Source organism: Anolis carolinensis, chromosome 3 (assembly GCF_035594765.1).
Source record: "Anolis carolinensis isolate JA03-04 chromosome 3, rAnoCar3.1.pri, whole genome shotgun sequence".
Lineage (NCBI taxonomy): Eukaryota > Metazoa > Chordata > Lepidosauria > Squamata > Dactyloidae > Anolis > Anolis carolinensis.
The window spans coordinates 260,804,070-260,816,928 of record NC_085843.1 but is presented as its reverse complement, the minus strand read 5'-3'; the positions used below and the strand labels follow the sequence as shown (position 1 = coordinate 260,816,928).

Genomic DNA, 12,859 nt, shown 5'->3' with positions numbered 1-12,859 from the left:
TATTATTATTATTATTATTATTATTATTATTATTATTATTATTATTATTATTATTATTTTATTATGACACAGCAAACAAGATAGATATGCTGGATTTCGTTTCACAAAAACACAAGTCGAACACTTCCCAAGTGTCTAGGACTGTGTGATGTATTTTCGGATGATGCGCGCAGATCCCAGCAGGGTGGCCTTTTGCAGTTGGCAGATCGTGATTTTGTCAATGTCTATTGTTTCCAAATACTGGCTGAGATCTTTTGGCACAGCACCCAGTGTTCCCATCACCACCGGGACCACCTGTACTGGTTTCTGCCAGAGTCTTTGAAGTTCAATCTTGAGGTCCTGATAGCGGTTGAGTTTTTCCTGTTGTTTTTTGTCAATGCGACTGTCACCTGGGATGGCAACATCAATGACCCAAACCTTTTTCTTTTCCACAACTGTGAGGTCTGGTATGTTGTGTTCCAGAACTTTGTCAGTCTGGATTCGGAAATCCCACAATATCTTTGTGTGCTCATTTTCCAATACTTTTGCAGGTTTGTGATCCCACCAGTTCTTTACTGCTGGGAGTTGTTCTTGAGGCATAAGTTCCAATGAATCATTTGGGCCACATAGTTGTACCCCTGTGTGTAGTCTGTCTGAGCGATTTTCTTACAGTCTGCATTTTGGGTCATCAGCTGATTTTTCGATCTTGGCCTTAATTGCATTTGTTCTGATGGCTTGTTCCTGGGCTGCAAGGATCAGGCCTTTTGTCTCCTTCTTCAATGTCCTATTCGTGAGCCATAGCCAGGTCTTCTCCTTATCAGCTTTTCCTTCAATTTTGTCAAGGAACTTTCCATGCAATGTTTTGTTGTACCAGCTGTCAGCTCTAGTTTGTAGTGCGGTTTTCTTGTACTGGTTTTTTGTCTGCTGTGCTTTGAGGAGTTTCTGATTTTTGACTTCAATCAAAGCAGGTTCTTCACTTTGCTTTACATATTCTGCCAGGGCATGTTCTTCTTCTTTGACTGCTTGTTTTACTTTATTATTGAAAAAATGGCAATGCTTACCAACCACCAATCTGCCTCTCTCTACTCCCCAAAATGCAGGTCTCAGGATTCTTTGGACAGGAAATTAGCTCATTAAAGTGAAAGCATAGTCTTATAACTGTTCAGTATACCCAATAATATACAATTAAACTTCTTATCCATTCATGTGCTACTGATCTTTAAGTAGTACTTTCAGAAAAGGATGCCCCCTTTGCAACAACAGCTGCTGTAGCACAAGGCAGTAAGTACAGCTACAAATATGGGATGAGGGTTAGAATGGAAAATTTTGCACTGAATGGCCACATGTTAACCTTCAAGTATTTGATGTTATTCCTCCCTGTGTGGATTATTTCCTCCCTTTTATTGGTTCCACTGAGTAAGGCAAAATGTACAACTGTAAAGCATTAGAAGAAAAACCAGGATCCAGCTGTGTCTAATGCCAATTGTCAGTTGTACCGGCGAACAATAAAAGTCTAGAAGAGATTATATGCCTTTTTGATTGCAAGCAGGAAAAAACCAGTATTTTCTCATATTCTGGCAAAGGTTGGTTTAATTTCATCATTTTACATCCAAAGAAATGGCCTAGAGAAAGGAACAGTGATTCTTTATCAAAGCATGGCAAAACTACTGACCCTGCCTAGGCACTTCTGGAAGCTGTTGTACCTCTTTAAGTAACTTTTTCTAGCACTGTTCTTTGCTGAGAGCTGAGAGCTGTTGTTTCCTCCCTCCCAACCTTATGAATGGGCAGAAGTGGTTTGGCAGAGTGGGGGTATCCCTTTGAAAGAAGAAGTGGATGAGAGACCTTATCAGAAAGGCCAGGTGATGCATCCCACTTTGCCTAGCTTCTGGCGAGGAAAGATGGAGCAGCGGGACAAATCTGTCATCCCGTGTGCAGTTACCTCTCGCAACACTTTCCTCATCACATGGGGAAAGTGTTGCCCTTGAGGGGGGACTTTGTGTTGGCTCCACTGGACCCAGCACGACATGGGAAACCTCCTGTGTTGGGATGAAAGCGCCCCCCAGACATGGTGAAAGTCTCCTAGGATGCTGATTTTACCCCATCTCATGAGGTCGAAAGGGATCGTGGTGTTTGCATGGCCAGAAGTGGTTTAGCAGATCATGGGTTTGCCATTGAAAGAAGTGGATTAAGAGATCACGGTATTTGCATGGGCAGAAGTTGTTTAGTAGATTGTGGGTTCCCATTGAAAGAAGTAGATTAGCAAATTGTGGTGTTGGCATAGCCAAAAATGGTTTAGCAGGTTTCCCATTGAAAGAAATGTTTTAGCATTAAGCCCAATATTAAGCCAAGCTGGATAATACTCCAGAGTTTTGGTGAAATTCTGAAGCAGCCCTGCCCTTCAATCAGAGTGTGGATATCATGACTGGTTTTTATCTGGAATATCATGTGCATTTTTGGGTCCAGAATATCAACAGCCTGAAAGATATCCAAAAGATTGTCACTAGGATAGTAAAAGATCTGTATTAAAAGAAAGGAGATTCTGATAAACCATTAGGAAGACCATCAAGAGAATATGTTATTCAATAGAGCAGTGGTTCTCAACCTGTAGGTCCCCAGATGTTTTGGCCTTCAACTCCCAGAAATCCTAACAGCTGGTAAACTGGCTGGGATTTCTGAGAGTTGTAGGCCAAAACACCTGGGGACCCACAGGTTGAGGACCACTGCAACAGAGGAATATGCCACATGGGAGGGTGCAGAGCTCTACTCAACTGAAGTTTTTTAAAGAGCTAGATGGCCCTTTTGGTTCCTTCCAACTTTGTATTTTTGTGATTCTATATCTGACACAAGATCAACAATCATCAGAGTTTTTAGTGTGGATCTCTCTAGATATCATCTGACACTACACCACAATGACTGTGTTATGTGTTGTGTGCTTTTCTTGATGGGAGAGGGTGACAAAATGTACCCTGATGTTTTCATCCCCTCCAGGACAGTAAAAAAGTTACAATGTCACATAATTTTGATGTACAATAGTAGAAGAGACAAACTTACTTTCTATTTTTGCCCTTGGGACATCTTCCTCTATGCTCTTGCATGACTGGTAATAATTGGCAGTCAAAATAAAGGAGCCTGTGTTTGAAGTGACAGATTAAAAACCTTAACATTGCAACAGGCACAAAATAGATGGCCACCTGGTACGACAGAAAAACTTTAAAAAGGAGGAAAATGCTGATGAGTCAGCTAGGAAAAAGTAAAAGGCAGCTGCAGTTCTGTTCAATGCTTCAAAGTAGTTAAAAAGATGAAACATGCCAAGAGGCTTTTGACTTGGGTTTTGGGTGTATCTTTTTAACCGGATAGATATAGCATTATAAATATTGAGAGAAAGATAAAAAATGCATCAATCAATGTAAAATCTGCATGTTTTCAGTTGAGATGCCTTACTTACAGACTGAAACCTTGTGAGTCAGAGAAGACTGAAATTCTATCAGAGTAATCCCATACAAACAGGGCCACTACTATCATTATGCAATGTGAGACAACTTATTTGGACAGCATTGTTTTGAGCATATCCTAGACAGCAAATGTCCAATATTTAATTCTCATTAAGATAAATAGGATTTTAATCAGAATTTGGAAATAATTTATGAATAATAATTTATTTCCCCAAATGTGGTCAAAATCCATAGAAAAGTGTGGTGGAGGCTCCTTCTTTGGAGGCTTTTAAGCAGAGGCCGGATGGCCATCTGTTGGGCATGCTTTGAATGCGATTTTCATGCTTTTTGGCAGGGGGTTGGACTGGATGGCCGTGAGGTCTCTTCCAGTTCTATGATTCTATTAGTTAATCTCCACAATTCAATGAATTGTTTTAGAATTTGAGTTAATTGTTTTAGAATTTATTAGATGATGGGATAACTCTCCCTGTACCAGCTTCAATAAAAGAGGAGGGAATGTTAAGAGGGAATGGACACAGAGGAAATGCATCTCATGTTGTTTAGTATGAAAGGGTTGACACTTTTCCTGATTCAGAATTTGAAGTGAAGTGGGATAGATGATTTGTTTGGTCAACACAATGTTTTCATGCAACTTTCATGCCTATAAGACATCTTCATAATCAAGCCCTTTAGGCCTGAAGACTGGTGATTCCCTCATTGCCATCTTTTGACTTGTATGGTCATCAGAGTCTCTCTTTTACCTTCTAATTTTCATTTATTTTATTTCATGGTTTTGAGGTTTTGTATATCATTACAGCCTGTGTTGTTGACTTTTGTGGATTTGATTATTCATAGATTTGATTAAAATGTTATCTCTAGAAAACTCCAGGTCCCCCAATGTGATTCTATGTTCAGCTTCCAGCAGGCAATGACCACAGAGTGGTTTAGAAGACCTAGAAATTTCTAGAAAAGTGTCCCCTCAGGCAAAAAAAATGTAATTTTAAAATATATATTTGAGATTTATATGTACTACTAATAGAAAAGAAATACAATGGAAAATAGCATTTAAATTCATGTTTTTGACTTTCATGGGGGGTCCTGTTTTTGACTTTCAAGGGCTGATCGTAGATGAGCTGCAATTAAACCCTTTGTACTCTTTTAGTGCATTTATTGCTTGCAGTACTGTGCATTTGGGTAACCTGGATTTTCTCACCCCATCCCACATTTCTTTTTCATCACAGCCTTTTTTTTCCTTAGCAATCATCCCTTCTGTTTTCTTTTCACCTCGTGCTTTTAGTAGGTCTGTTTTGAGGGGTTGTGTAAAATTGGAACTATCCATTTGGAGCCGAAAGATGCAGCCAGATAATCCCTCCACCATGTTTAGTGATCATCATCACCACAATGTATTGAAAAGGGCTGTGTGCCCCTTGAGTTTAGTGCATCAACGAGGCTCCAGTGCAGAACTTACTTGAAGACAAGTCCTACAAAGTTTCCCCAAACACAAGTAATCAATCTCAAACACTTCTGTCTGAAATAGACATTTCTCCCCAACACATGCAAGGCCTAGTAGCTGCAATGGGTTCCAAATCCTCAAAATTCTGAAGCAAAATATTAAAATTTAGAGCATAATATGATTACAAAGAACATTTCCCTCCAACAGATGTTCCATGCGGCTCTTGCTCTAGCCCTAGACCTCTTTTGCTGTCACTCTCTGCCAAAATTGTACAAGCAGAACTTCTCCCACATACAATGGGCTAACCCAATTAGCTCATAGGGATTACAGACAATTGTGATAATGGTTTCATTGAAAAGTGTAGTCTCAAATGTTGGTTCTCTGTCTTTTTTTAAAAAATGGAAAATTGAGGAAATATGCACACGAGTACATGCAATGCATAGCTTGGACTATTGTCTCTAGCTGTTGATGCAGTGAGTCAAAAGTGTATTTTGCTGTCTGTTCTATATGAAAAATATTCACAAAATCCTACATCGAACTCAGTGGTTCTCAACCTGTAGGTCCCCAGGTGTTAGAATTTCTGGGAGTTGAAGGCCAAAACATCTGGGGATCCATAGGTTGAGAACCACTGATCTGACGGCAAACTCCAGCTACAGAAATATCATTGACTCAATAGCTGAAAAGTAAAGCAATACTGATACAACACTCATCGATCCAAGAGGGCTATCATAGTTGTGAGTGACTCATAATTGGATTTACGCCAATCAGTACAAGAGTGATGCAGAGATTATTTTTTTTAACCATGCATGAAAACATTTTTGGATTATATGGTTACTGATCAGATGGACAAATCATACTTCAAATATATGAAAATCATTCAAGCTTCCTAATTACATTCTGTAACAGAACAATAGCATCTGTTGTAGTGAACTCATGAAGAAATTAATTAAGAATCCTGTTGGTTAGATAGTGAGTTTTGCCATTGCTCATCTGATACTCCACAGTTCCAAGGCTACCAGATGTTTAAACTAATTAAAAGCATAAATTGAATAAATTGATCACTGTAGAAACTACAACATAAACCAGAATATTATGATTTGTTGTACAGTGTAGCATAATCAAGCCTTACACCATGTTGAGCAACATTATCTCATTTATCGTCTCATTACAAGTGTATTGCCTTCACTGTTACAGCCACATTTGGGCAAGCAATCATAATAATACATTAATTGCAATTGGGAAGGGTGTTTTATACAGCTCTTAAAAAAAACAAACTAACAGTGAATACCAAAACTTCAAGAAGGTAAACAAGATGAAACTAGAAACCTGATAATAAAATACTGAAAACAAGTTATCATATTAAAAAGCCATTAAATTTTAAAAGTGTGAAGTCATTTAAGAGCATAACAATAAAAATAAATGGTGTAAGCATTTTCTGGGAATGTTTAAATGAATAACTAAATGTTTACATGATTTATCAGTACATATTTCAATGCCAAGTTGCAACTACGGCCAATGTGAATGAGAAGAGGAAAAATAAATGAAAGGTAATGAACTCAAGAAGGGCCAAAATAAAGTGGGCCCTTGGTATCCGCTGGGGTTTTATTCCAGGATCCTATATGGATACCAAAACCCATGGTGTCCCTTGTATAAAATGTAAAAAAAAAAAAAAAGGTTTGTGTTTTGGATTTCCAAATTGTGGGTGTTTGAATCTGTGGATATGGAGGACTAGCTGTATCATAAAGACACCAGGTGATAACTGAGAAGCTACGAAGGGCAAGCCATAGTCTGTACTTGGATGGGAGACTGCTAACAAATTTCAGATGTTGTGGACTATATTTCAGAGGAAGGAAATGGCAAAACAAGCTCTCTGAGTATCCCTTCTTTATGGAAACCCTATGAAAAATTCATGGGGTCACCATAAGTCAACAGGTGACTTGAAGACGCATACACTCACACGCAACTCAAGATAACAATTCATGCTTATTTCTGCCTTTTCTTGCAGTAAGCCACAGAAGGCCTGTGGAAAACAACAAAGAGAGCTCACACACCATGCTACCCAAAGAACAAGTGTCATAACCTAATTCTTCCTTTCCTACTGAGCTAGCACTTCAGTGTTCAAAGCACAAGTCCTGCTGCTGCAATGATAAAGCTGTACAGCACCAATACAAGGCCAGCAAAAACATAAGAAAAGAATCACAACTTTCCCAGAATAGAAGCCATTGTGAAATTGACTCATCTGCAACATTCCTGGGACAGTGTTTCTGCTACTGTACCATAGTCATGATTGACATACTTAATCTGGGACATAATGCTGCAAACTTAATCTGCAGTGTGGAGAGGGGGGGCTTAAAAAGTAGAATCTGCAATAATATGGTCCCATGTGTCCTAGCATTTTAAAAGAAGTCCCTTCATTTAATGTTTCAAACAGCCAGTCTGTCAGCATACTATAATCTTTAAAATTCAATTCAAACTTTGTCCCTGTTTTCTGGTTTGTTTGTTTTTTACTAATATTTTATATTTCCTGAATCCTAAAAGCCACTGGTGTGTTTTCATTTGAACTGCATCTTCTTTTTTTCATACTTTAAATGCAGTATAACCCCCTTACCTCCAAGCGAAACCTGTTTTCATGTGAATATGCAAAATCGGGGATAATAGTGAGCCTAACTGAAATGAAGGACTTCTGGCCCAAGCATAGCATAAGGTTGCAATGGAGAACCTAGAAAATGAATAGAGAGGGCATATTTTGTTGGACATGGATAAATGAAACCACAGATACCAATTCTACAAATGCAAGGCTTGAATTGTACTTCAAGATTAATCCAAGCATTGCTAATATCTTCCCCCCTTTTTGTTAGAGATGGTAGAATAATAGGTTTAATGTGTCTTTGCAGAGGTATGCCCTCAAGTGGTGAAATATTATGTTTATTATCACACAGTATTATTTTTAGTTATATATTCTGCATTTTATATACAGTATTTTCTTTTGTAATTAGCCACTAGAAGGTAAAATTGGTTTAAGAGACACCTGCCTCTGTTACATTCTATTTAGATCACTGTAACAATGTGATCTCATGGTTTGAGCACTGGATTGCAATTCTAGAGATAAGGATCCAAACCCCCATTCAACCATGTAAACCCAATGGGTCACCTTGGGGAGGTCACACACTCTTGGAGTCAGGGGAAGGTAAAGCAAACCCCTTCTGAACAAGGGTCCAAGGAGAATACATGATACGATCATCTTATGGTTACCATAAATCATAAACAACTTGAAGACAAACAACAACAACACACTCTAGGTGGAACTGCCTTTGGAAACTGTTCAGAAATCTCAGCAGGTCCAAATGCAGTGGCCCAACTGCAAACTGGATCTAAGTAAAGTGAACATATAACTCTACTGTCACAGCACTCTTAAACTGACTATGACCTATAAAGCTCTATAAGGCTTTGGTTCAAATGATGTGTCTTCCTATATGAACCTGTCTAAGATTGGGATCTTCTGGGAAGGACTTTTTCTGTTTGTCATGGGCATGTTGGAAAAAGATATGTAGCAAGCTCTTCTTGGTGGTTGCATCCAAATTATAGAACTCCTTCCCATAGGATAGTGGTTCTCAACCTGTGGGTCCCCAGTTGTTTTGGCCTACAACTCCCAGAAATCCCAGACAGTTTACCAGCTGTTGGGATTTCTGGGAGTTGAAGGCCAAAACATCTAGGAACCCACAGGTTGAGAACCACTGCCATAGGAGATAAGGCTACATTGCTCCCCCCCCCCACACACACACACATTTATCAGCATTTTTAAAAATCTCTTTATTGAGACAAGCTTTAACTATTAATTAGATGCAGAAGAAGAATTTTGTGGGTTTTTATTAAAATGAGGATGTTCTATTTTTGCCTGCATTGTTGTACTTTAAATGCTTCTACCTTGTCCTAAATCAGCGCTTTTTAATAGGATGGTTTGACAGTTTTTTAATTGTTTCTATGATTATGATTAGCTTTTAGCTACCCTTTTGTTTAACCTATGCCGTGAGCTACCTTTTCATATGGGTAAAGTGGAGAAAAATAAAATAATGAAAATTAGGCATGTTTTCTGGGAAAATCTTATTTTGAGAGGGCAAATGGGTTAATCACTGAGAACATGTGTTCCCAATATAATTAGTTTGACTCCCAACTCACACCTTTTTGGCTCCAAATCTTTTGTTCTGGCATTCACCTTCACTTTGGTAGTACAAGGAATGATGGAGGGGTGAAATGCCATACAAGTGAAATGGATAGTGCAGTTCCATCTCTAGTGTAAAATTCAGTTGCCAATCCACTATGTTCTCCCTCATTTCAAGCAGCAAAATATTTTGGGCTAGCCTTGGCCTCTCCTTACTTATTTTTCTGTTTAACTGCTTAGCAATGCTTCAAATTCCCTCTTGCCATTCTCTCCTCCTTAAGGCCATGGGAATGTTTTGTATGTAAAGCTACATGTATATTTTGCTCTGCCAAATGGTGAATATGAAAAGGCGGGAATGAGACTGGTTGTTATTTGGCTTCTGCCTTGTCAATAAGATTACTTTGCTTGAGAGATCCAGGGCTCTCTGGACCTCATCAAATGGAGGTCCAGAAGCCTGGGGACAGCAGGAGATAATGTGGGAAACTCTGGGGCAGTGCCCAGCTTCGTCCCCTTACCATTGTGGGTCATGGGCTGCCATCCCATGATGTTTCCATACAGACTCCAGCTTCTTTCGATGCTGTCCCCAGCTTCTTCAATTAGGAGATGGATAGTCACCTGACTCCTTCGGGCCCTCTCTCAGTATACTGACTCCGTCAATCAGACAGCCCATCTGATGAGTTCATTAGTCAGATGTCCGAACAACCTGAGCATTCAAAACTGTATAAGTGATAAGGTTTCATCACTTGACCATAACTTGGGAACAACCACGAAGAAGGCCTGATACATATCCTCTTCCAACACTAAACACAGAAAACAAAAGGAAGATTGTGGCCGAGTTCAGTTGAATTCAAGGAGTCTTGTTCATCTTTAATTTTGCAGTAACCTCTCCAATGTGTCCCAGTCTTGCTATCTGGAAAAGTAAGATGACTGCCTCACATACCTAATCTGGGATGAAATTAATTTATCTGTGGCCTAATAGCCTTTCATTTCCTGCTTATTGCAGCATGTGGTTCATAGTCCTTAAATTTCTCCTGCATTTTTTGGTTTATTGTGATATTTCAATAGTAATGATTTCAGGAACATGTGGGAGTAGCTTTAGACTGAATCAAAGGTTTGATAAATCTTTTTCTAAATTATGGGACAGAGAAAAAGCCATGTAGCTGTGTGGGTCAAAAACAGATGTCTTTCTTCCATTGTTTTTTACTGCTGATGATGATGCTGGATGGTGAGCCATTAATGTTTAATGCTATTTTTAAATGCACACCTCCACAGTTGTGCTATGAATAATAGCAATGAATTGTTTTATTATATTTTTACTTGGTTTCAGCAAACAAGTACATCTGCTTAGCCATTCAGGCTCTTCTACACTGCCTTATATCCTAGGATATGATCTCAAATTGTCTATTTATCACAGGTTATATAGCAGTGGAGACTCATATATTCCAGTTCAAAGCAGATAATCTGAGATTAGATCCTGTGATATAGGACAGTGTAGATCGGGTATGGGCATACTTCAGCCCTCCAGGTGTTTTGGACGTCAACTCTCTCAATTCCTAACAGCCTACCAGCTGTTAGGAATTGTGGGAGTTGAAGTCCAAAACACCTGGAGGGGCGAAGTTTGCCCATGCCTGGTGTATATCCAGCCTCGTCACAACTGCTACAATGTTTGCAAGGTTGGTTTGCCATAACAAGTGAAATGATGTTAAATCAGTCTCCCTTCTTCACAATCACCCAAGTCTTTGAATGTTTGGAAAGTCTGTCCAAGCCTTCTGAATGACACCCTGTTGTTTGATTGGCCTTGAAAATATAAATGACAACTTATTAATGAAAATTTAGGAGTACTCCGTAATAAGCCCCATTGCCTTCAATAGTGCTTACTTAGAAGTAAGTGGAGAATAAATCATTTGAGTTACTGGTATTCTGGTGCTTTGAAGGAACAACCTGTATTGAAATGACTATCAGAGCATGTAGAGTTAATGAAGGCAGCACACACACCCCAAATAAAAAATTTGCCCTTCAATGAAAACCTTCCTTCAGTCCCCAATTATCTAGTATTATCCAGCTGCCGTAAATTTTGTCAGTCCAAAGGGTCAGAGTGAGCTCCTAGCGTTTAGCCCAACTTCCGCCTGCCTAATGGTTCAAAAGCAAAATGTGAGTGTATAAATAGGTACCACATTAAAGTGGGGAGGTATTTTAAGGCACCCATAAGGAAATGCCTGAAAAATGCCAGTGATTTGACCAAGCAAGAAGTTTACGAACAAAGCTCTTTGGCAGGGAGATGGAGCAACAGCATTCCCCCCTCCCCAGCCATAGCCGGAATTGAGTACAAGCCTCCAAGATGCCGAAGATGGGAAAAGCCTATACATATACCTCTTTCTATGTACAATTGTCTGCCTTGTCAGTGAATTTTTGTTGCATATGTAAGTTCTGTAATCTCCCTCAGTCCCCTTCGGGGTGAGAAGGGCAGAGTATAAGTACTGTAAGTAAGTAAGTAAGTAAGTAAGTAAATAAATAAAATAAGACACTAAAATAATACTGTATTTCTTCAGTTCTAAGATGAGAGTATGAGAAAGAGATCCACAGCATCAAAAACACAATCTCCCGACTTATTTGCTTCATCTGAAAGAGACCTTGGTCAAATGGGAGTATTGTGCATTTTCACTGGGGAATGCAAAAAAATGTCTCTAGCAGGCTCTAAGGAGAACCTCAAAGATATAGTACAAGCAGTCCTCAAGAAATGCCTTTTAATGGAATATTATTTGAATTGCATAGATTCCTGAGATTGTCCTGTGAAAGTCATGATTTTTGAGCATAATGTGAAGCTGGTAGGAATAAAAAAGAAAATGCACAACAAATATTATCTTTAAAGAACGGTTCCTTACCAGACATCCTGTCAGAAATGAGCAGTGTTTTAAAGCAATGTTTTTTAAGCATTTCCAAATGTTTGGCTTTAAAACTTGAATTTTCTGGGTTACAGTATGCCCACCTGTACTATAAATTGAAAGTAATATTGCTGCAATTCACATGGATTTTAGATGCTGTTTTCCTTAAAGTAATACTTACAACCTCTTCACAAAGGCTAAAATCGGTGGCATACACCGGTTTAGCCCAGGTCACCCACAGAGCCCGCTGGCTCCCACTTGCCTGCCGGCATGCAATTAAACCCTTTCCCTATGTTGTTGTTGTTGTTGTTGTTGTTGTTGTTGTTGTCGTCGTCGTCGTCATCGTCATTGTCATCGTCGTCATCATCATCATCTAGAAGCTGAACTTGGTGACACAATTCCCTATAGCTTGCTTCTAAGCATGCAGTCTTTTACAGGGAGACATTAAAAAGACTGTGTGCTGTTTAAGTTTAAGATTTGAAGAAACAAGATTTTTCTTCCTCATGCTGGAGGAAGAAAAAAATAAGCTGTGGCCTCAGGAAAGAAAGATGGAAGCAACAACTAAGCATAGCAATGTACATATGGATCTTAAAAATTGGGGAAAAAATACCACAGGCAATCTGCCTATTGCAACCCACCATTGGTCCAGGTTGCTATGATATTGACTATTTTCAGTAATAAATAATATATGGAAATTGAGTATACATAATTACCCTGCCTCCTTACACATTACCCTATATTTGAAAAGGTTTCTTCTGTTTGGTAATGTTGAATATAAACATAATATTCATTTTCATTTAAGATTAAACTGTACTAAAATATTTATAGCATAAAAGTTATTATTTGTATTGCATCAGTTTCCTCAAACTTTGGCTGAGATTTTACACCAAACTTTCCTAACATAAATTCCAGAGACATAAAGAAGGGGACCTGGTATACCTACTGGCTGGCAAAG

The 12,859-nt window shown here is 38.9% G+C and overlaps 1 protein-coding gene across 1 annotated transcript in view; it reads right to left on the bottom strand.

Moving 5' to 3' along the window:
- kcnab1 (potassium voltage-gated channel subfamily A regulatory beta subunit 1) overlaps nucleotides 1–12,859 on the bottom strand; it is a 205,447-nt gene that overhangs the window by 175,429 nt on the left and 17,159 nt on the right. The window lies entirely within an intron of this gene.